Raw genomic sequence first — 21,878 nt, 5'->3', positions numbered from 1 at the left:
CATGGGAAAAGGGGAAAAATTGAAAACATATTAAAGACTGGCGCCAAGAGTTGATCAAATTGATGCTTGACTTTTGGGATAGCGGCCAAAACCGATGGCACAGCAGAAAATTCTGCGAAACTTATACACTTTGGCAGCAGCAAAAATAAAAATAAAGTGAAATAGAAAAGCCGGAAAATGAAATGGCATGTGAGCGAAATAAAAAAAATAAAAGAAAAGCGTCCGCAGACGCAGAGGTCCTTGCATTTCTCCGGCTCACGCAAACAGAGCGCAACGGACACGTAGGACCCCGTGGAAGTTACATCTCTCCAAGGATAAAGGGGGCGTGGCAGCAGAACCAGTGTAACAACCAACAACAAACAACAGCCCTCCTGGGCCTGCCAATGGCACAGTTCAATTTCGCCTGGCAAAACACAGAGAAGAAACTCACTCGATCCACGAAAGGAAAATCGAAACTCGCCGGAAAAGGTTGTCATCGATTTAATCAGAACAAAGTTTTATATATTCCCTTACAGATTGTTCAGTTGCCTGGGGTAATTGTGGCCGAGCTGACAATGTGAGAAGTTAGCTGGCAAACAAAAATGCCAAGTGGCGAAATTGGTAGCCACTTCTAACAGCCAACTAACTATTCATTCGGATGGCTTAAACTTTCGCAATGAGTGTATAGTGTTAATTAAAAATAAAATACATTTTACGTGCAATTTCATAAGCCTTCTAAACCATTTTAATATTTACTGCATTAACATAAAAATCTGTTAAATATGATGTTCGCACCAACAGAATGTTTCGATATAAATTATCAAAATAATAATAAAGATTAACTGAAACCATGGACTATTAGGACACTTAATTGTGGTTTCAACTTAATCCTATCAAATTTTTCTACCATAAATTAGAGCGGCATTTATGTAACATATGATTTTATACGAAATCAAGGAAAATCCGATTGGTAAAATGGATTGGTGATCACAATATTTATTAGACAACCAATTTACTGTACTGTATCCTAACTTGCCAAATGGCCATTGGGCGCACTACCGAAAACAAATACAGCAGCAGTTGAAAAGGCAGTTCAAGTGCTTCAGTTTGCAATTGGCCACGTCAAGTTGGCTCCGAAAACTTTGCATAATTGGCAACAGCAACTTGACAAGAAGCCACTTGAATGGAGACCCTCGAACTTTCTCCTCCTTTCGCTGCAAATTTAATGCATCCGTTCTGGGAGCGAAAGCGAGTCCAGCGAAACACGCTCCTAATTAGTCGCGACCCTGGGCCCGTTTCAATTCCATTTTTTATTCGGCTCCTGCCGCACACAAAGGCCAAACAAAACGAGAAATTTAATTATTTATGAAAACATGAAAAGCGCCCGCTCTGCCTGCGAACATTTTTCATTAGAGCCGAGAGTTGGCCCCACCGAAAAAAGGAACACAGTACAATATAATTGCAGAGCCAAACCCAAATAGCAACCAACTTTGACCGACTACGGCCTGACCGCTATTGTGGCCTTGAAGCGACTGCAAAATGGCAGAAAAGGGGTGGTGGGCGATGGTGGGCGGTGAAAAACGGGGGCTAAGCCCACATGTAATTTGTTTTTACGCCGAGAGTTCCGAGTTCCAAGTTCCGAGTTCCATTTTCAGCATGCAAGGCAAAGAGCAACGAGCAAACAGCAACCCGCAGTACGTACTACGTACATTATAAGGCGCGATATATTAAACTCACACACGCGAAAGGGCCAAGAGCAGCCAAAATGGCCCAGAGAAGACTTCGCTCGAGTTGGGGGGCCATATGAAATAGCTGCACGCTGCTGAAAGTCAAAGTGAAAGTACGATGCTCACGGAAGCCCCGAATAAATGTCGGTCACATTATGGTAATTTACATTTGATATATCCACCAGCAAATGGATACCGGTTCCGCATTTAAATAGCGGTGTGCTACATATGCCTGGTACTTCAAATTGACTGATGTTACTAGCGGAAGTTACTAGCGGGGCTAATGTGTAGTATTCACACAATTTGGAACGCATATTAACATTTAATCATATTTTATATATGACATTTGAAAAGTATCAGCCATACATTTAATGTGTGCTGCCATTCGAGACATTAAATCAGGCATTCATTACAAAAACCCTTAAAAAAATTGATAAGCCTGTTTTCATAATTCCCCCAGCGACATTTATTCCGTGTAATTCCACTGCAACTCAAAAGCCCATTGAATCGCTTGTGCACTTGTGGGAAAATCACTACTTTACAGCTGAAAGGCACGGTTGAAAAACAGTGTTGGCTCAACTATTTACATTACAATATCGTGTTATATTGTGTTCTCAAACAAGCTGAGGCTAAAGGCCAATAAAACAAGCGTTTTAAAAAGTTTTCCATTTTCATTCCCCTTGTTTCCCCGTCGTTTCGTTTTTTCGCAGCCATGTATATCCTTTTTCATCATGTGCGACCATCCTTCGCAGATCTCATGTATCTATGCATGCAAAATGCCCATTTTGGTTGTTGGCTTAATGTTTTTTTCCACTGGCTCGTCCGATGTTTTTTTATTTTTTTATTTTTGTAGCGCCACGTTTAGCCTTCAACTCTGGCCGCTGTTGGTTATTGATTTTCCGGGCTTCCTAGTAGTTTCGTTACAAGGTTTTTAATATTTAAACGCCGGCCGTGCCCTCTCGCTCCCCCAGCGTCTATCTCTGTTGCGCAAACACAATTCGGAAATGACCCAAAAATGCTTAAATCTCAATAAAAGGGCATTTTGACTTGAACTGTCAGTCGGTGAGTGAGGCGAAGGGTTTTCTGGGTCGATGTGTCGGGTCGTCGGGTTTTGAGTCGGATGGAATTGGTCGGGAGTGGGTGGGATGGGTGGTATGGGTGGCAATGGGTAGGGTTGTGTAGGGTTTGGGGGTTGGGGGGCTTTCGATGGGGTCTGGCCTGTTGTTTTTAGTCGTCAACGTTTTCTATGCCAAGTACTCACACAGTGGCACACTCGCAGCCTGTTGTTCACCCGGCAAAGTGAAATTGTGTTAAAAATCGCATTCCTTTCAGTACTTCTGTGCAGCGGAAATTGAAAATAGCGTCTCGTTGTGTGAGCTCTCGTCCTTGTTGTTGTCCCAGTTGCTGTGCGAAATGCTCATATGGCATGAAAATTTAATTGGAGTAAAATGCTGCTGCACAACTCTCAAAAACTAGTTAGAGAGGGCAAAAGCGAAAATGGAAAGCGCAGAAAAAAAAAACGAGAAATCGCCAGGAAAACTAGCACATAAATCAGCGAGAGTTTCCTTTTCTTCCCACCACCTTTACCCTCTCTCTCTTTTTCCGGTCCGAGATTGAAATGTGCATACGGCATTAGCTTTAAAAATGGAAGAACCTTATATAAATAACATGAATCTTGTGTGTGCGGCCAAGTGGCAGAACAAATGTTTATTAGTCAGTTTAGCAGAGCTGCCTGGAAAACTCTTATTCGTGTGAGGAGATTTTTAGGTAATATTAGGTAAATTAATAGTTTCTCTGGCTAGATTAAAACGTATAAGCTTATGTGTCTTCCATAACTGATCAGCTAGTTGACCCTATAACTTACATTTATACGCAGTGAATAAATCCTATTTCGAGATTTAAATGGGCGTATGGACGTCTCTATATTTGGTAAATAGTTATATATTGGCAATGAAGTGATAAACAATGTCAAATTAAATCGAAGAGAGTACTTCCCTCAATTCCGATCATTTCCTTTTCTGATTTGGCACACTTTCGTTTTCCCCACCCACACAAGCGAACACTGCAAGTAGCGCCTAAAAGCAAGCTGCACAGAATAAATTTATGATGACCAGCCGAGGAAGTTTGGCAAGCATAAAATGTAACGATATCCCAGCTGAAGCCAAAATAAACACTTAATTTATGCCAGAACTCAGAAATAGTCCATGAGTGTGAGTGCGAGTGTGTGGGTGTTGGTGTGGGTGCAGCAGTCGCCTGCGGGCTGCACTGCAGATAAATCAAAGTCCGCAAAAAGTCTGTGACACCGCTCTCGGCCATGGTCGAGTGGCTGTTGGGGAACCACCTCCATGCCCACGCCCACTGCTCACTGACTTGAATGTCTGCCTAACACTCGCAAGAAACATAACTGAGTTCCAGTATAGTTTTGGCGACTTTCCATTTTTAAATGGCATTTCAAAACCTATTTAATTTCATATATGTTCTCTGGGCAAAACGACAATTTTTTATAATACAACTAATTATTGGTCTAAGGGTAATAACAATAAAATCTATTAAAGTCGTCGGCGTATAAATATTACTATGTATAATATTTTCATATTTGCTTCATTGGACGTTTGGATACCAGAAATATTGTAAGTATCACAGATACCTTTTTTAATAATCTCACGACAACATTCTCTTTTGAAACTCTTACTTTCTTCTTACAATCAGCCCCTTATATCCAGATTCACGCTGTACCTGTTCTCTGTGGCCTGAAAAAAGCTAATCTGTATATATGGAAATCCAGTTATGAAAGTTAGAGTGCCATATCTCATGGTATACAAAACATCGTTTTTTCTGTGTATTTCTCTAGAGACTCCGAAACAAAAAAACGTTACGTGCACACATTTTCTGCTGACATCAGCTGTTTTGGGTAAAGCTTACGGCTTAGATTTTAGCTCTGACCTCGTTCTCGCACGGCCCACAAGCCTAAGTAACAAACAAGTATAAAAACACAGAGAAAATAAAGCAGAGTAAAATACGGCAGAACAACCCAGAAGACAACACAAGAATATGTTGTCCGATGGGCAAATATTTGTCGTAATGCGTAGAGCAAACAAAGTGCCTCTGATGATGGAAATATATTTGGGGAAAGTCTCGAAGCGGCAAGCCATAATGCATAACTCATACGCCACGTGGGCGGAAACCTCCACTGGATGTGAGTTGCCTCCTTTTCCTGGCACTAGTACAATGACAAAGTTAAAAGGGGCGAGTGTAGATATCGCAAATGGGTCGTCATCAACAATCTCAAGAGCGAAATTAACTAAGGCGAGTGAGATACGAGAGCAGGAAAGTTTCGAGACTCATTCAAAACATAACTTTTCAAATACCTTTTATTCATTAAATTAATGGCAAGTCAGCATTTTATGGAGAACACAATTCTTAGAATTTTGTTGAAATGCACTTGAACTTTGAGGCCAATAATGTTCTCAGTGAAATGGTGTTACAAAGATGCGAGTAAACTGCTTAAACGTATAAAAAGTGCGACAACACAGCTAAGTTATTTTTTATAAATCTGTTTTCAACAACTCCGCCTGTGATATAACCAATATGCAGCTATACATTCACGTATATTTAGACTTCATATCTAAAAAGTTGATCCATTTTTTCATTTTCTCACAGATCCGAAAACAAAGCAGGGTAGCCATATTTTCATTACTCAAGCACTCGAGCCCGCAAATCTGTGTCCTGACCTGTCTCAAAGTTCGTTTGACTGGGCTACCTGTAATGCAGTCAGAGGCCCCAAATAATAGACAAAAGCCAAAAACTGTGTCAGCCGGGGCACACGAAAATAACCAATACACAAGTAATCCAACAGTTGATACTCGTTTTGTAGTCCCAAAAGAAAGAGTACTAGTACAAATCCAGCGACAAGAGGCGGCCTGCAGACTTTTCTTTGGAGCCGCCTTAAGGATTGCTCCCCACTATGTATATCCTGCCTTATATAGAGTACATAATGTATCCATGTGTGTCTAACAGAGGAGATAAGTTGCAACACACACACTGAGGAGGGCAGCCTTTCTCGGTGGGATTACCTCCTTTCCACGCCGTATTTGCCCCATCCTTGCAATTGTGGCGGAAAAGGAATTTTAAATTTTGGTTCTTTTACTTTTTGACTGACTTGGCACTTTGCTTACTTTAAGTTCGCTTAGTTGATGAGCTGCTGATGACTTGAAACTGCCTGCGAAGACGCTTCGTTTGCTTTTATTAGAATTGTTTATTTCTCTGTAGATCCTTATGTTTTTATGGGTGACATGAGGCGTCGGCGACCTTGACTGTCAGCTGCACGCATTTCACTGCTCGAGCCTCGGAAGGGAGGCTGCTCTTTAAATCTTCACTGTTTCATCAGCATTTTCGTTGTGGTTTAAGTGTGGCTCTGCTGCTGGGCAATCAATAAAACAACACTCCGCACACGTTGCGTATACGTAACGACTATCTGCTGATTCGGCACAATTTTCCTTTGGGAAGAAGCACAAGAACACTCGGGCACTAGACCACTTAAGCACTTAGACAGCAGAATTTTCCTGCATTTTTATTGCTGTATTTCTATTTAACTTTTAGCTTTATCCGCTAAATTCAACGCGCTGGGCGATTTATGCGATTTTCTCAGGCTGCGCGCTGGGTACTCTGCACGTAACGCGTCCTTGTTTCAACTACTGACGTTCGAACGTAATGAGTTGGCCACAAACTCGGAATCCTGGACGCCCCGAAAGGCAGGCCAAAAAGAAGCTTTCGCCTCTCTGGCACTTCCATTCAGCGGATTTGGTGCGCACGCGCAGCCAAGATTTTCCTCCTCTCTGAACGTGCTCCCGCTTTTCCGACTCTCGCTGTGGCCTCTCCACGTTTTTGTTTTGTTTTCGCCATTCGTCGTTAGGCAAGGTTAACAAAAACAAAGCTCTCTTCGTCGGTGTGCGCGTTTGCCCGTGCGTCTGTGTGTGTGTCTGGGCGCCAAGATTCCAAAACATCTGATTGCTGTCAAAAAATGTTGCATGTGTCAGGGATTCCATTCCGACGGGCATGCGCGTTTTTCCGAGAATATTGTGTTCTCGATTTCAACTTGACTCCGGTTAATGTGGGTTAATTCTGGCACGGCATTGCGATGGTCAGGTGAGCTGCGATTGTTCGGAATGTCCGAAAATGCCAAGACACATCGAAGAAGGAATAAAGAAGCAGGAATTTCAGGTAATGGTATTTTTCGAGGGCAATAATAAAGGCCATTAAAGGAGCACAATCTGATTTTATTGAATTGATTGCATCGTGGTCCTATTCACGCAGACTGGGTTGATAAGGAAAACATTAAATTTAAGAATAACAAGTAATAAGCACATCTCGACAAGAAACGCCTTAAGTAAAACCCTTTAAGCGGTATATCTACCCAAACTTCCTATAGAGTAAATCAGAGCTTTGCAGCAGCCTAAGCCCACATTAAAGTGCCAACACCCACTGTGCCACCAGGTGGCGACTGCCTTTTGCCGCGGACACATCCGAAACTAACCACAAACACCAATTACGCGTACGCCCCTCTGCCAAAAAACAAAAATATGCCACGAAGCGCTGGCTGACAGCGAAATTACGGCGGGCAGCGCAAAATAAAATGAGACAATCCCGGTCCAGGACTAAAGCCAGGTTCCCAGCCCGGACTTTCACCTGATCCAGCGGCAGTTAACCCCAACTGCAGCTAGTTAGTTAGTTTCTGGCGAGGTGCATGCATGCATACATATTTCAGAAAAGTTGCGACATTTTCGCAGGGGTTACTTTTTATTTTCCAGCCGGCGCGTGAAAATCCGAGAGGTGACACTTGTCCAAATTATCTTGCTGGATAAACAAGCGCACTTACCGTGTTATCAGAGGCAAACGATGCCGGGATCCAGGATCCAGGATCCAGGATGCAGGATCCAGCAGGACGAGCTGCCACACACACTCGCACTCGCCGAGGGTGAGAACATAACCAGCATTGTAATCAAAGCAGGCGAAGGCTGCAGGAGCGCACAAAACTGACATGCAGTTGACTCCAAAAGAGTCGTAGCCTCGCAGGACACGCGGCGGAGTCCTTTTGCCACCACCCTCCATCCAATGGACGCTCGGCAGTCAGAGTGTGACCGAGTCGACAGGAAAGAGGCTCTGCACTGTGAGAAAACTCTACCGCACGGCCGCCCACTAAAAGGTCAGATATTCCTACAGCAATTATCCAACCTACCATTTACCTACCTTTTGATACTTCGAAAATAATTATAAAGAATTAAAACAAGACTTTGAAATAGTTGTATTCCTGTAATAGCACTTTAAAATACATACTTATACATTTTACCATTTTTAACTTACCTACTTACATATAACATTAGTTTGTACTCATACTATTCATATCATTCATATTTAACTTTACGTCAATGCATCATAGAAGTTTTTCGACAGCAGCTCCTTAATGAAAAAGTAATAGGAGAGCCCCAAAGTTTTTTCCGGTGCACATGAGTGCGAGTGCGAAGCCTTGTTTGTGTGCGTCCGCACAGGCGACAGCTGCTGCATAACCCATACAACCCGTACAGCCCTTGCAGCCCGTGAAACCCGTACACCCATGGAGCCCATGGAACCCGTACAAGCCTCGCACTCAAGGCGAGTTGAAAATGTTTAACACGAAAAGGAGTTATCACGCTGACAGCCTAGCTGAAGCCCGGGGCCGGGCGTCAGAGGATTCCGGGCACTCGCAGGAGTTGGTGGGTCAGGGGTCCGGAGTCCGGAGTGCCGAGTCCGGGAAAGTCGACGTGCCTCGCTGCAAAATTATGACAAAGTTCTGCGGAAGAAAAATGCCGCAGAGGGCGTGGAAAAAATGCTTTGAAATGAAATCCAGAAAATAGGGTTCGCTTCCCCGTAAGACGCGTGATGTGCTAAGCAAGTAATGATTGCCCGAGGATAAGTCGTTGGCTCCCGAGAGATGGAAATGGTCTTGAATTACTTTAATGCCAGTACCATAAGTCCTAGCCAAGTATAGTTTTGGAAGTTGTGTCATTATAAGCCTACACCCTTACTGAGCTACATGCTAAAAACTCTTAGATCAGAATCCTGATAGTACTCACCCAGTTTATTTGCTGAAATGGGATTACAATTAGAAAATAATAGTAATAGCACAATAAAATGACAATGTTATGCTTTACTGTTCTATTTACAATAAATATTACAATAAGCACGCATTATATAATCCCTACGCGATTAAAAAATCTATACTAGCAACAACCTCTTTAGACTTAAACTGGACTTCGTAGATCATAACCGTGGATTAAATTGGAAGGTCAACGCAGCAGGCAGTGCGAAAGTCGCAGACAGGAGTGGCTAGCTCGGAAAATCTGTGGGGGGAAGTCGGGCTAAATCCTAGACAGGAAACCCTGCCTATGTTCGTCGGGAGGTTGTCAGCTAGCGACACTCAGTAACCTGCTTCGCTTTTTTGTCCCATTCCGCCTGCAAGTGAGATGAATTCGCGGTCGAAGAAGTGAAGTAGCCACAGAAAAATTAAGTTCCTGGATATCCTGGTTTCAGCGTTTTTCCTGCTTTCCTCAGTCGATTAAAATGGGATTAATCTGTCGGTTTGCCGCTGCGGTGACTTTACTCACCTCAGAATTGGCTTTAAAATCTGTCCCAAGGCATTTTACACGGATTATGGCTTAGTCTGCGTGGCTAATTACACATAACCCGGTGGTGTTCTGTTTCCACATCCGTGTACACTGAGAAAAATACCGTTGTCAATCTGAAAATAAAAATTTTTGTAAAGACACAGAGATTTTTGATACTCACCAGCACGATGAAACAAACTATTGTAGTATGTAATATTTCCAGCACATCAAGTCTGGGATCTCGGTATTTTAAATAGGCAAATATATAAGAACATAACCCTTGGACTTTAAGAACATTTTTACATGCAGTCGTGGGAAAAAATACGGTGCCAAGAACGTATTTTTGTGGTGCACCCTTGTTGTTTTAGGCATGGCTAAAAACAAAACATGGTCACAAAAGGCAACTTAACCCGTTAACGCGTTAAAGAGCAAGCCGAGTGGCTAAAAGCTATGCCGAGCAGCGACTACGGCGATTATGAGGCTGCAGATTATGAAGCTGGCGAGGATGATGATGACTACGTCGACTGGTTAACTCTGGCTGACTGGCTGCCTCGGTTTACTGGTTGGTTGGCTCAGCTTTTTGCCCGGTCCAAGTTGGCCAAGAGGGGTTGTGGAATGGCAAGTCAAAGACTTTTTGAGTGGACTGCAGCACTCTGCAGAGGTTAAACACTAACCTGATGATGCCAAGCACAGCCGCACAACAGCAAGAAATGTGGAGAGGACTCCAGGCGTTTTTGATGTTTTAAGGCGAAACAAGAACACTCTTTTCGGTCGTGGTTGTTACTTATGGGATATACGTAAGGAACCATCTACTAAGCTTCTTCCAAGTTTATATCTTAATACTATTATCTTCACATAGGACATAGCTAAGATTATAACTTCATGCCTGAGGGTAAGCAGCGTCCTAATTCCTCAACCACCGTCGAAAAAGCAACCAAATATTTCAAAAACATTTTTAGTTTTCGTCGAACTGCATTCAATAGCTGAAACACCCTGGACGTTCTGGGTCCGTCCGGCAAAACCATCAAAGTGGGGTTCTGTTTATGCAAATATGTTTGGGTCTGAGGTTTTTCTTTTGCCGCCCGTGTTGTCGTCTCTGCACATTTGCAACTGTGTTAGGCGTTATGTGAAAAGCAAAAGGAGGCACAGCATTTGAAAACAGGTGAAAATGAAGACATTTTGGGTGTGTTCAAGTTGAAGTTTGTTTGCTGGGAATTTGCGAGAGTTTGTTTACCTTTTGATGGCCAGAAACTTTTTGCGGAGTTTCTTTTTTGGGCAGTTACCACTTTAAGAACATGAGCAAACAGCAATGTGGTTGCAGTCTTCAAATATGAAAACATGATGACTTTATGAACACAAAATGTGTTCACTTTTTTTGCCACATGTTTTTTATGAGTATTTTATTTTTTGTTTACCTATCTTCTGCTGGTTGCGGTGTGTGGCACAACAAGGATGTTGTGACGTTGACGAATAACTTTTAACACTTTTTTGCTAACGCAGCCGGTTAGCATAATCTTTTAACGTTGTTAAAGAAAAACAAGAGAGAACGCTATAGTCGAGTTCCCCGACTATCTGATACCCGTTACTCAGCTAGTGTAAGTGCGAAGGACAGTTTTTGGCGGTTTGTGGGCGTAAGAGTGGGCGTGGCAAAAAGTTTTTTGGCAAATAGATAGAAATTTACAAGACTAATACAAAAATGAAAAAATATCAAAACATTTTTCAAAAGTGTGGGCGTGGCAGCTTTGGGCGGTTTGTGGGCGTTAGAGTGGGCGTGGCCAAAAGTTTTTTAGCAAATAGATAGAAATTTACAAGACTAATACAAATATGAAAAAATATCGAAACATTTTTCAAAAGTGTGGGCGTGGCAGCTTCGGGCGGTTTGTGGGCGTTAGAGTGGGCGTGGCAAAAAGTTTTTTTGCAAATCGATAGAAATTTACAAGACCAATACAAAAATGAAAAAATATTAAAACATTTTTCAAAAATGTGGGCGTGGCAGTTTTGGGCGGTTTGTGGGCGTTAGAGTGGGCGTGGCAACCTGAATCGACAAACTTGCGCTGCGTCTATGTCCCTGGAGTCTGTATACTTGATCTCAACTTTCTAGCTTTTGTAGTTCCTGAGATCTCGACGTTCATACGGACAGACGGACAGACGGACAGACGGACAGACGGACAGACGGACGGACAGACGGACATGGCCAGATCGACTCGGCTACTGATCCTGATCAAGAATATATATACTTTATATGGCCGGAAACGCTTCCTTCTGCCTGTTACATACTTTTCAACGAATCTAGTATACCCTTTTACTCTACGAGTAACGGGTATAAATATGGTCCCAAAAGTAGTATAGTACGCAATAAATTTCTATTATGTGGTATGACAAGGACGTTGATTTATGGCATTACTGTTAATATATAATATTTCGTATGCATTTGCATTTCCGTTTTTATGATGTTGCTAGACATATGCAAATATTTTAAGCTTAATTTCCCAACCGCAAGCCAAAAATTGTGCAGTGAGGTTTTTGATATTTGGAAAGCTGACAACGAGAAGGAAATATATATGTAGATACTCAATGAAAAGTAATTTCGAGAAAAAACGCCGTATCTTTAAGAAGAAGCTGTAAACTTCCTCTACCAATTTTTTCTACTTCCGTGATAATACATATATTTACATTAATTAGTTCCAAAAAAAAAACCAATTTTATCCCCAAGAATCAATTTGAGGTACTTTGTTGTATCCAAATTAAAGACCAATGATGACTGCCCAGCTCTCGATAAGAAAATATGTGCTTTAATGTCTGAATAAAAATTGGTGCTATAGCCATTCAAGCTAAGTTATCAGACTCCCCAGGCGCCCCCTTGCCATCGCTTTCCCATTTCCACTTTCCTTTGCTTTTCCAACCCAGATGGCTGGCAGCCCCAAAAGCCAAAAGAGGCTGGGGCGTGGCGCATGCAACTAAACCAAAACTACACTCAGCTCAACCTCAAAACTAGCTAACCAACAAACCTTATTAAAATGCGAGCCCCCCTTAACCCATTACTGCCTGACCCCTGACCCCCGAGCCCCGCCCCTTCTCCCCTTTTCCCCCATTCGCCCACGCACGTAAGGAAGCGTATAATTTAATTAAATTATCTGGGGCAGCTGCTGATGCTGCTTCTGTTGCAAGTAGCAACGAAAAATGTGCATCAAAGTGCACTTAAATCATCAGCGAGGCACGGCGACATACAGAGAGATAGAGATGGATATAGAGAGCTAGAAGGAGAGGGTCTGCGGGAATTGGATAGAGACAGAAGGATGGGACGGCCGCCCAAAATGGCGTTGGCTAAGTGCCGTGGCAGGGAGTTAAAAGTGGAGAAGAGGCCACGGAGAAAAAATTCACGTTTAAAATTAATATTTCAGATAAAAAAAAAATGGAAATTATTTCCAGCTTCAAGGAGTTCCTATTTTCTGCCAAAAAATCCAAATAATATTCGAACGTATGGCTACAAAACAAATAATCAATATTTATCATATTGATAAAATACGCTGCAAGTTTTTCCCCCAGTGCATCTAAAAGTGGGCTGGTGTGGGAACTCAGGCAGCCAAGCAACGTTGTACTTTGACTTGTATTAGTGACCGGAAATGCAGCTTTCAACAAGGAACAGGATCAGCGCAGGAGCCGCCTCAATGACTCGCCAAAGGCAAAGCGGCACGAAAAGAGATGGGAAGCTTGGCGGGGGGAAGGGGAACGGGATGGGGATGGGGAAGCTGGAGCGGAACCGTTGACAAATGCTTTTTGTATATACAGACTTGTTGAAATACTTTTATTTGCAGCTGGTACAATTTTATGAGCAAAGCGTTTGCATTTGAATGGCAAATATATTTATGAAAGGAGTAGAGGTCGACTCGGGACTGAGGAAAAAGAGCAAACTTTGCTATTTAAGTATACGAAAGTTTACTCTCAAATGGGATGGAAAATCTTTAAAAGTTTACTTATGACGTAGCCATAAAATGCTTATGCCGTGTACAATGCAACTAAATAGAACAGTTCAGCGCTTACCACGAGGTGAGAATTGCCATGAAGGTGGTTGTTTGAAAACACATTGAAGTTTACTAGCAGAACGGATAAATGCAGTTTTATATTTTTGAATGAATTTCCTCAGCGATTTGATGTATCAAATAACTTCACTTTTTAGTCATTTTACCTACCCAACTATCTTACCATATCAGATTCAGCTTTTTAAAGCCTCCAAATCTGCATCGCGATTAAACAGCTAATGCTGTTAAAAAAAATCCTTATGGAACATGCACCATTATCATCGTAGTCACAGCCAACCCCCAGAGAACTTAGTCAGCGATACCTTGACATCGTTTTCCGCAGAATTTTCTCTTAAATTATGCACGACATTTTCCGTCATTGTTTCGATGCTCCGACTTGCTTCTCATATTTTTTTAGTGTCAAGTCTTCGGGGAAAACAAGGGGGTGGGAAAAGCGAGAATACAGTGAACCTAATGCATCGAAATTTTACTTTTTTGAGCGCAGCTGACATGCAAAATGAGTTAATGGCATTGGCAGCTGGAGGAAAGTGAAAACAAAAGGCATCTCAGTGACCGGGGAATATATTTCTCGAGCGATTTACAGTTGATAAGCGAATGTCAACTGAACTTGGATGGAGTCAAAAGGATATAATCGGGGCTCACTTAAAGCAGAAATTAAGTCCCCCAGAGCAGGGATATTTAATTTGCGCAGAGATTATCCTCAAATTTGCGCTAAAACGAGAAATTTCATGCAGCTCCGTGTGCAAATATTTGAAATGAAATCCGTGCACCACCCGATAAGGTCTGGTGGCCAATTCGACCCCATAACATTGTTATGCCAGCAATCATGAAAACTTAATTAGAAGCTTATTTGGTGTTTTACAAAAACGTCACAATTTGCATACCGCATTTCATTTGCTGCCTCGCATCAGGCGATAAACGGACCGCAAAACATTTCAGACCAACTGGGCAGGCCGGCTGGTGGAGCCCACTGTAAAATACTAAAATTAAATGTGCTAAAATTAACATAAACAATGAAACGATAAGCACAAAATTGGCCTAGGCCAACACACTCAAATGGAATCACACCGACAGCCGAATAGAGAATTGAACAACTAATTTGGTTGAACGGGTTTTGCCAATTTGCACAGAGTCGGCTTTTGGGCAACTTAAAAGTTTATGCTAATTGAAAATGTATAAAAGGATTGCAGCTTATGGACCTAATGTACACTTAGCTTCATCTGGGAAGGAAACTACTTGATTCCAAACCAGTCTGGTATGAAATGAGCATATTTAATCACCTTAATTTGTTATTTCACTGGTTTTCACGGTTCATTGAAGTTGCCGTGTAAGTTGGTTGTTTGATGTTGAGTGGCATGGAGTTATACTATTAAGGTATTTAAATAAAGATAAATATTTATAACACATGTTTAAAATAAGAGTTATTCCCGAAAGATCGGTCTCACTGAACTTAAATCTTATAAGCTCATGCACAAGTTTAATTTGTGTCAAAGGTTTTCCGACAAGATGAGGACTCCTTTATCTTGTTATGGCGACATCCATACAAGCACAATCCGCAGCACCTCGAGAACCGTCAAAATGCAAATAAGTTGTTAATTAATTTTGAAACGTTTTATGTGCCAGGAGTCGTAGTCGTCATCTTGTTCCTGCACATACTCGTAGTTCTTAGTCCTTTTGTCGCAGCGAGATTGGTGGTTGTGGATGTGTTTCTGGGGCCTGCTTGCTAAATTTAATAAACTTATGGGAACTTAATTAAAACGAAATTAATTCACATTCCCTGGCGCAACTTTAAGGCAGCCCGCAATGCGCTCACACTTTCGCAAGGGGGCGTATGCGTAATTTTGCCAAGAATTGCAGAGCTCATTGCGCATACGCCGCATTGTCTGCTGGAGGAGAGCTTTGCATTAATTTTGATTTTCATCTGGTTTTATTTCATATCGTTTTTGGCAAGAATGTTGCTCGCTTTTCGCGCTTTTCACGCTTTTCTTTCTCCATGTAATTTATATGCGCGCAATGAAATGTTTGCAAAGTTACTCTCAAGTTCCATGCCTTCTTTTGTTGCCCGAAACAGCGCTTCTTCTAATTAAAAACAAAAGTTTTTTAATCTGCTTTATGGCATAAAGGAAAATAATTATGCATTTTTTAGCGGGCTCTCGAAAAAACGAGGAGATAACTGTGTTAAAGTACAGTGCGGTGGTTCTACAAAATCGGTGTTGGACTTTATTTTGGAATCAACAAATAGCAATTAGGTTTTTCCGCTTTAGTGAACGACTAAACTTATAGAACCAGCATAATTAATTGCAGTGAGATATAATGTGATTTCACCATTTGCCACTCAAATACCTTATGGAATTTCCTATACTCAAGTGCGTTTTGCTTTTCAGGCAGTGAATTTGTGATTACCATTTAGTGGTGATTGCCAAAAGTTGCAGAGTTGCACTTCTGTGAGTCGGCCTGCTTAGGTATGTAAACAATCCATTAACCAGAAACTTAATCAATTGGAACTAGTTTGGAATGGCAAATGCATTTTGCCGAGCACAGCAAATGCCAGAAATCGAACTTGGGAAACGGTCCGTCTGCCTGGGCAGGATTCGCTTCATTTTCAAAGTGCCCGAGAAGTTTTCCACGGAAGTTTGTGGGTCTCACTGTCTCACCGTCTGTCTGTATCTATAATTGAGTGTGTTTGCCAAAGGTGCGTGTGTATGGAGTCGTAGCCGTATCTTTTGACCAAGATCCAGCTGCAAACTTACAGATTCTGGCCAAAGTTTACGTGCGGCTGCTGCTGCTGCTGCTGCCTCTGATGCTGCAGGCCGAAAGGTAACTGATAACTTTTGTGATTTAAAATTTGAGTTTAGATTGGGTTTTAATTGTATTTCGGCTCTAGCTGTCTCCGTCCTTCTGTCTATTCGTTTACCTGGCTGGCTTGTGTAAATTTGCCAAGTGCCAGGCGGCGATGATGAATGAACGATGGTGCCGAAAACGGGTTTCGACTTCTGGATGGGCTTCGAATTGTGTTGATTCAGGTTCCGGAAATCCAACAGGGATTTGATAATGGAATGCCATGGCATGGTGTGGATGGCACTTTGGTGATTTGATGAGGGTTTTTGATCAGCACGGTTAATTATTAGGCCCAAGATGTATGTATGTACATGTACAATTCACACAGTTGGGAGGAATATAATAGTTTATGCAAAATACATACGTTTTAGTAGTGCTCAATAGAACTTAAAGTCTTAATTTAATAAATGTATTATTTTATTAGTGAAGAACTTGCCAATTCTCAATAGTTTAAAAGAAATTATTTACCACTCATTTCTTAAAAAACACGCTACGAAGTAACAATACTGTTTGTGAATTCTTTAGAATTAAGATAAAGAATGGTTCTCTTTTTCTTTTTTAGTCCGATGTCTAGATTTTATGCTTTTTAACGTTGAGTATTATCCCTAATTCTCTGCTATGGGATCCTCCTGTTTATGTGCCTCTTGGAAGTGATTTACCAAATTGCGCCTCTCTTCGCGGCATTCCAAATGTGATTCCTCCCAGCATATTGAGATGATATAAGGCTCTGAGAAAACGCTGAATTAATGCTATCAGAATGCTTGATTTATACCTAATTCTGTGTCGGGGGTTTTCCATTCTCGCCGCCTCTCTGAAGCAGCTTCCTTCGGAAAACGACATCGGCAGCAGTTGTCGCTTCACACATTAAAATATTACAACATGAACTGGAAACATGAACACGATGACACCCCGCACACCCATACACTGACACAAATTATGATGTGTCAGCAGAGCATGTTAGTAAGGACCTCTCGCTCGCACCCAAGGCCAACATAAGCCCAAACATGAGCTCATGTTTCGTCGAGCTATAAATAAACTAAATTGCCAAAAGTCGAGACAGTAGAACCCAATGCAGGCGTTTTGGCTTAACGGCAGATTAAACAGGATGTGCGTGACCCAGAGTTGGGATCGTGATTAAGGACATCGCGGCACGAGGCGCGTGACGAATGCTGGTTAATTTTAAAATATAGTTCTAATTCAAATAATATAGTATAACTCTAAGTATAGGTTAGATATTGATGAAAAGTGGTACAGATAATGAAAGATCTAAAACAAGAGGGAGAGCTTTAGTCGAGTTCTTCGGGCTTTAAATACACGTTTTTCGTTTGAAAATGGCACATAATGGGCGTACAGTGGCTGGGCAACCTTGTGAAACAAAGTTACACAAATTCTCCGTTTCAAGAATCTGCTTGATTATTATTGGAGTCTAGTCAAATCCTATTTAAGTACCTAGAAGTTATTTGAAAATATTTATTTATCGCCTCACTGGGGCAGCACTTTCGAAAGTGAAACCCACACGCCACGCCCATCGTGTTTGCCATTTGCCTGTTAGCTTTTATTAACTATGCATGCGTGTTCCGAATGTTGTTGTTAGCGATTACAAGTATAAAGTGCATGACTCCGAAGACAAGCTATTCCACACCTGGGGAATTTGCTCGCCGAAAACTTTGCAGCCAGCTAATTGACGGGGTTTCCGAGACCCGACCCACTCTAAAAAATAATAAAACCCACACGCCCACTCACCCAGTGCACTCAAGACAATTGCTGATAAAACGCGAGTAGAAAGCTCAAATAATATCAAAAAAGATAAAAGCCGTTGGCCCTCATCTCGAAAATTTACTTTGTGCGGCGACTGTGAAAAGCAAATGAGCAAAGAGAGTCGAAAGCACGCCACTAAGCCACCCAACCACCCAACCACCCAGCTAGCAAGCCAAAGGACCCCCAACCACTGACTTTCCACACCACCCGAGGGACCTACCATATGCAAATAATTGCTGTGAACTTTTGGCACAGAAAGCAGGCAGTGGCAAATGCAATAGAGCTCAGTTAGCAATCAAATTACGAGTATCAAAAGAAAACCCGAGAAGAAGGCATCCGAAAAAAACGAGCACCGAAAATGTTGACAAGCCAGAAAATGTTGGTCCGCTGGACAGGACCAAAATGTTAATTGGGCTCATGACACTGCCGACCAAGGCATAAATCATAAAAATGTAACACCAGCGACACAAGGTGGCCCGGAAAATGGAAATGCAGGCAGAGCCAGAATGGCGGACCAATATTCTGGGGGCTTGTGCTCTCTGGCGGAGGATCTGCACCCAAATCGGGCGGAGGCATCGGAATTGGAATCGGGAGAAGTAGCTGGCCAGACGAGACTAACGAAACGTAACGACCAAGCGAAAACTTAACAAGTGTGAAGGAAACGGTGATGGATGATGGCCAGGATAAATGCCCTAGAAGGTCCTGCAGATTTATGAGGCTGGAGACACGCTTTTTTGGTGCATTAAATGGGTGAAATAGTGAAATAACGATTATACAGATTCTTGATAACTATGGCGTTTGTAAGTAAACCCATGTTTATTGATGTTCAAAGTATAGATTCATTCAAACATAATCATTTAAGAAAATACGGATTTTTTCTTGTTTTTTAGTTGGTACTTTTCGTACTTTTATTCCTGACTTTATTTTAAGGTGATAAAAATACTGATAAGAACTCTCTCCGTGGACCATGCTAGACTCAACCCTGAAACCCAGTCCACCCATCATATCCCTGACCCATTAGTGGGCACAAAAATGAGTTTATGCTCGCCTGACTTCCAAATTTGTAGACAAGCCCCACATACCCAAAGCAAAATGTAGAAAAAATATAGTCAGAGGCGCCTGGAACGAAAAGCTAAAGAGAAGGGAGATGGAAACTTTAGACCACTAGAACTTCGTGAAGTGAAATGTAAGTACAACGTAACTTAAGCAGTTTTACATCTTCAAGCAGCATGAAATTGATTGATGGCCAGAACTCACGCTGCCTTTGCCGGAAAGTAGAGAAAAAATGAAAAATGATTTGCGCGGATTATGAATTTCCAACGTTTTCGCGGCCCCCTAACCGCCCCATCCTCATCCATCTCACCATTCAAAGTGGGGAACGATAATGGGGCGTAAGTGGGGACAAGATGGCCAGGGCGAACTTTTTAACCTTGTGCTGGTGGCAGGGACGTGGCATTGATTAAAGCCGTCGCCTGTCACCAAAGTCAAAGTTAAGTAGGTATTAGCCAGGGATAAGGGATTGGGAACAGGGCAAGGGCTGGGCTAAGGCCAAGGGACATGGACAGGGCCTCTAGAAGCGACGGCTGATTTACACATTTCCGCTGGCCTCGGCAGCCGTGAAAAGACAGCTGATTGGCTTCTCCAGGAAGCGCCCACTACCTTAGTCCTTGCCTTGGTACCTGTGCTTTAAAATCACCAATGGAACGTAAGATGAAATAGACAGACTTGACACTATAACAGTAGTTTCCTAAATAACACGGATTCATTAAGTTTTATCCATTTATCCCCACCTAAATCGGTTAGCTCAAGAGAACGGCCTATCTGCGTATACAAACACCGACTTTTCAACATGGTAAAGATCTTCGCGTCAAAAAAGGTGACATTCACTTTTTAGTCAATCAGTTCACTTTGTATATGCGTTCTCCTCGTGCGAACAGCACATTTTCCATGCTAGCCTTGCAGGGCTTTCTTAGTTGAATAAAGGGTTAAGGATGATTAAAATTTAACACCCTACCTTAATTTGTGTAGGTGTATATGTGTACATGAAAGTGTGCCAGGGTGCCTGCAAATGTTTCACTAAATTGTGGCTGCTAAGTTCAAGGCTAACGCTTTTTTGCCCGAGGCTCCTTGGCTTCCGAGGTTCCGAGGTAGCATAATTAATTTCCGTTTAATTGCCGGGCGCTAGTTAAACTAACAAGCAGAACACACTCGTGCAGCGTGTGCCTCTCTCTTTCTACTGCTGTGTCCCCGTCCCTCTCACTCTAAGTAGTTTCCTCTCTCTCGGATGGCCGGCAGCATTTCAATTAATTAATGTGCCAACATTGTGGGCGTAGTAGGACGTTCGACTCAGGGAGAGAAATGGGGGGAAATTCGCAAGTTGACAGCGGCAAACACAAGTTAGCCCACATATAAAGCAAGAAATCAAACATGGCAGCCCCTGACCAGCAGGACGAAAGATTTGGGTAGTGTGGGCCACATGGATGGATGGATCCAGATGGGGGAGCCAACTGCCGCTGTTCCCATTAATGATGAGGTGCTGGGTCGGTGGACTGGGACTGGGACTGCCGTACTGTTCCATCTGCTGTTTCTGCCACCACCGCCGTTTGTGTGAAAGCGTTAACGACTTCCGATAGTTGCAAAAGTTGAGATACACAACCCACACGAGAACTGGAAAAGGATTCGCAAAAAGCGCCGCAGGAAATGTCTGATAAACTAAAAAGAAGCAAAACCAACACTTACATGCGCTGACGAGGGATGTGACTCTAGTTTTACAAAGCTTAAGCAAATATTTCTGCTTACAATCATCCTAATTATTTTTCAGAAGATACAAAATAGTGGCTTTTAGTGTTTGCTGAACTCATTTTCTTATTTAAAGTCACCCTTAGCAACCGCTTAAATGAAATTATATAGATAATATCTCAATTCCACATCAAAGGCAGCTAATAGTTCTGATCCCGAAGTAAAATTAGTTTCTTTCTATTTTGTTTAGACATTTTTAAATTTTATGTTTTTGTTGGCCTATAATTTTATAATTATTAATATTAGTTATTTAGTTAACAATCTGTTTAGTTCACTTGGGCTTTTGGTAACCTGTTGACATAAATCGGGAATTACTTCTCTTCCAAGCAGATGACAGAAACACAAGAGCCACACATATGCATGTGTTCTAACCGCTTAATCAACCCTCTGAGAAGGATGCACACAAAGGCCAGGGATCGGCCAACATATGTTGTGTAACTTCCAGCGCCGACTCGGAGCCTCATTATATAATTGCAACTGTTTTGAAGTTATGACGCCACCCCCAACGTTGCGCAGCCCACCCCTCTGGAACATCACCCCATTCGGCCACGACCATGGCTTGTGTTTTGTGTCGTAATTTGTAATCTCAGCGCTGGCATGTGGAAATTTGTTATCGTTTTAGTGTTTGTTGCTTAAATTGCCACAGCAACGCAGCCACGAAGGAGAGGGAATGGCGGGGTGGGCAGAGCAAAGAAATGTGAAATAAAGTAAAAAGGGTTCCAACGCGTCTATCATATTAAGTCGGTATTTATACGAGCGTGTGTGCGCCGGAGTTTCGTCTAGACTTTGCACAGGTAACCGACCAGGCCAAAGTAAAAGTTGAGTGAACTGCAAAAGCTTACAAATAAGCAGAAAAAGAAAGTCCCGGAGTGGAGAGGTGGAAAATCAAGCCTGCGCGGCTCAGCTAAGTATGCTACAAAATATTATATTAGCAAACAAAAGCAGCTGCAGCAAGTACTCGCACAGACACACACACACACACATCCCAGGTTGGCTTCACCACAAGCGCATTGCGTCACCAGGTCGTATACGTAATGTGCGAGTACCGGTGTGCGTGAAAGAAAATTATATTGAAATTACAAAATCCTCGTGCTGAA

The 21,878-nt window shown here is 42.2% G+C and overlaps 1 protein-coding gene and 2 long non-coding RNA genes across 3 annotated transcripts in view; 1 reads left to right on the top strand and 2 right to left on the bottom strand.

Annotated features, from left to right (window-relative positions):
• LOC6539435 overlaps nt 1-6,419 on the bottom strand; it is an 82,301-nt gene extending 75,882 nt beyond the window's left edge. Inside the window, exon 1 of the mRNA XM_039374768.2 lies at nt 5,882-6,419. The gene's annotated coding sequence lies outside the window, so the exon portion shown is untranslated. The remainder of the gene's footprint in view (nt 1-5,881) is intronic.
• Nucleotides 6,420-6,725: 306 nt separating this feature from the next.
• LOC120321555 lies at nt 6,726-8,960 on the top strand. Its single transcript, XR_005561220.1, has 3 exons — nt 6,726-6,926; nt 7,514-7,908; nt 8,160-8,960. It is a non-coding gene; the product is annotated as an uncharacterized LOC120321555 (long non-coding RNA).
• On the bottom strand, nt 8,862-10,877 carry LOC120321556. Its single transcript, XR_005561221.1, has 2 exons — nt 9,347-10,877; nt 8,862-9,280 (listed from the first exon to the last, which is right to left on the bottom strand). It is a non-coding gene; the product is annotated as an uncharacterized LOC120321556 (long non-coding RNA).
• Nucleotides 10,878-21,878: the final 11,001 nt, after the last annotated feature.

The sequence above is a fragment of the Drosophila yakuba genome, chromosome 3L (assembly GCF_016746365.2).
Source record: "Drosophila yakuba strain Tai18E2 chromosome 3L, Prin_Dyak_Tai18E2_2.1, whole genome shotgun sequence".
In the NCBI taxonomy this organism is placed as follows: Eukaryota; Metazoa; Arthropoda; class Insecta; order Diptera; family Drosophilidae; genus Drosophila; species Drosophila yakuba.
The sequence above is the reverse complement of the archived record's forward strand: the minus strand, read 5'-3'. Positions and strand labels throughout refer to the sequence as shown.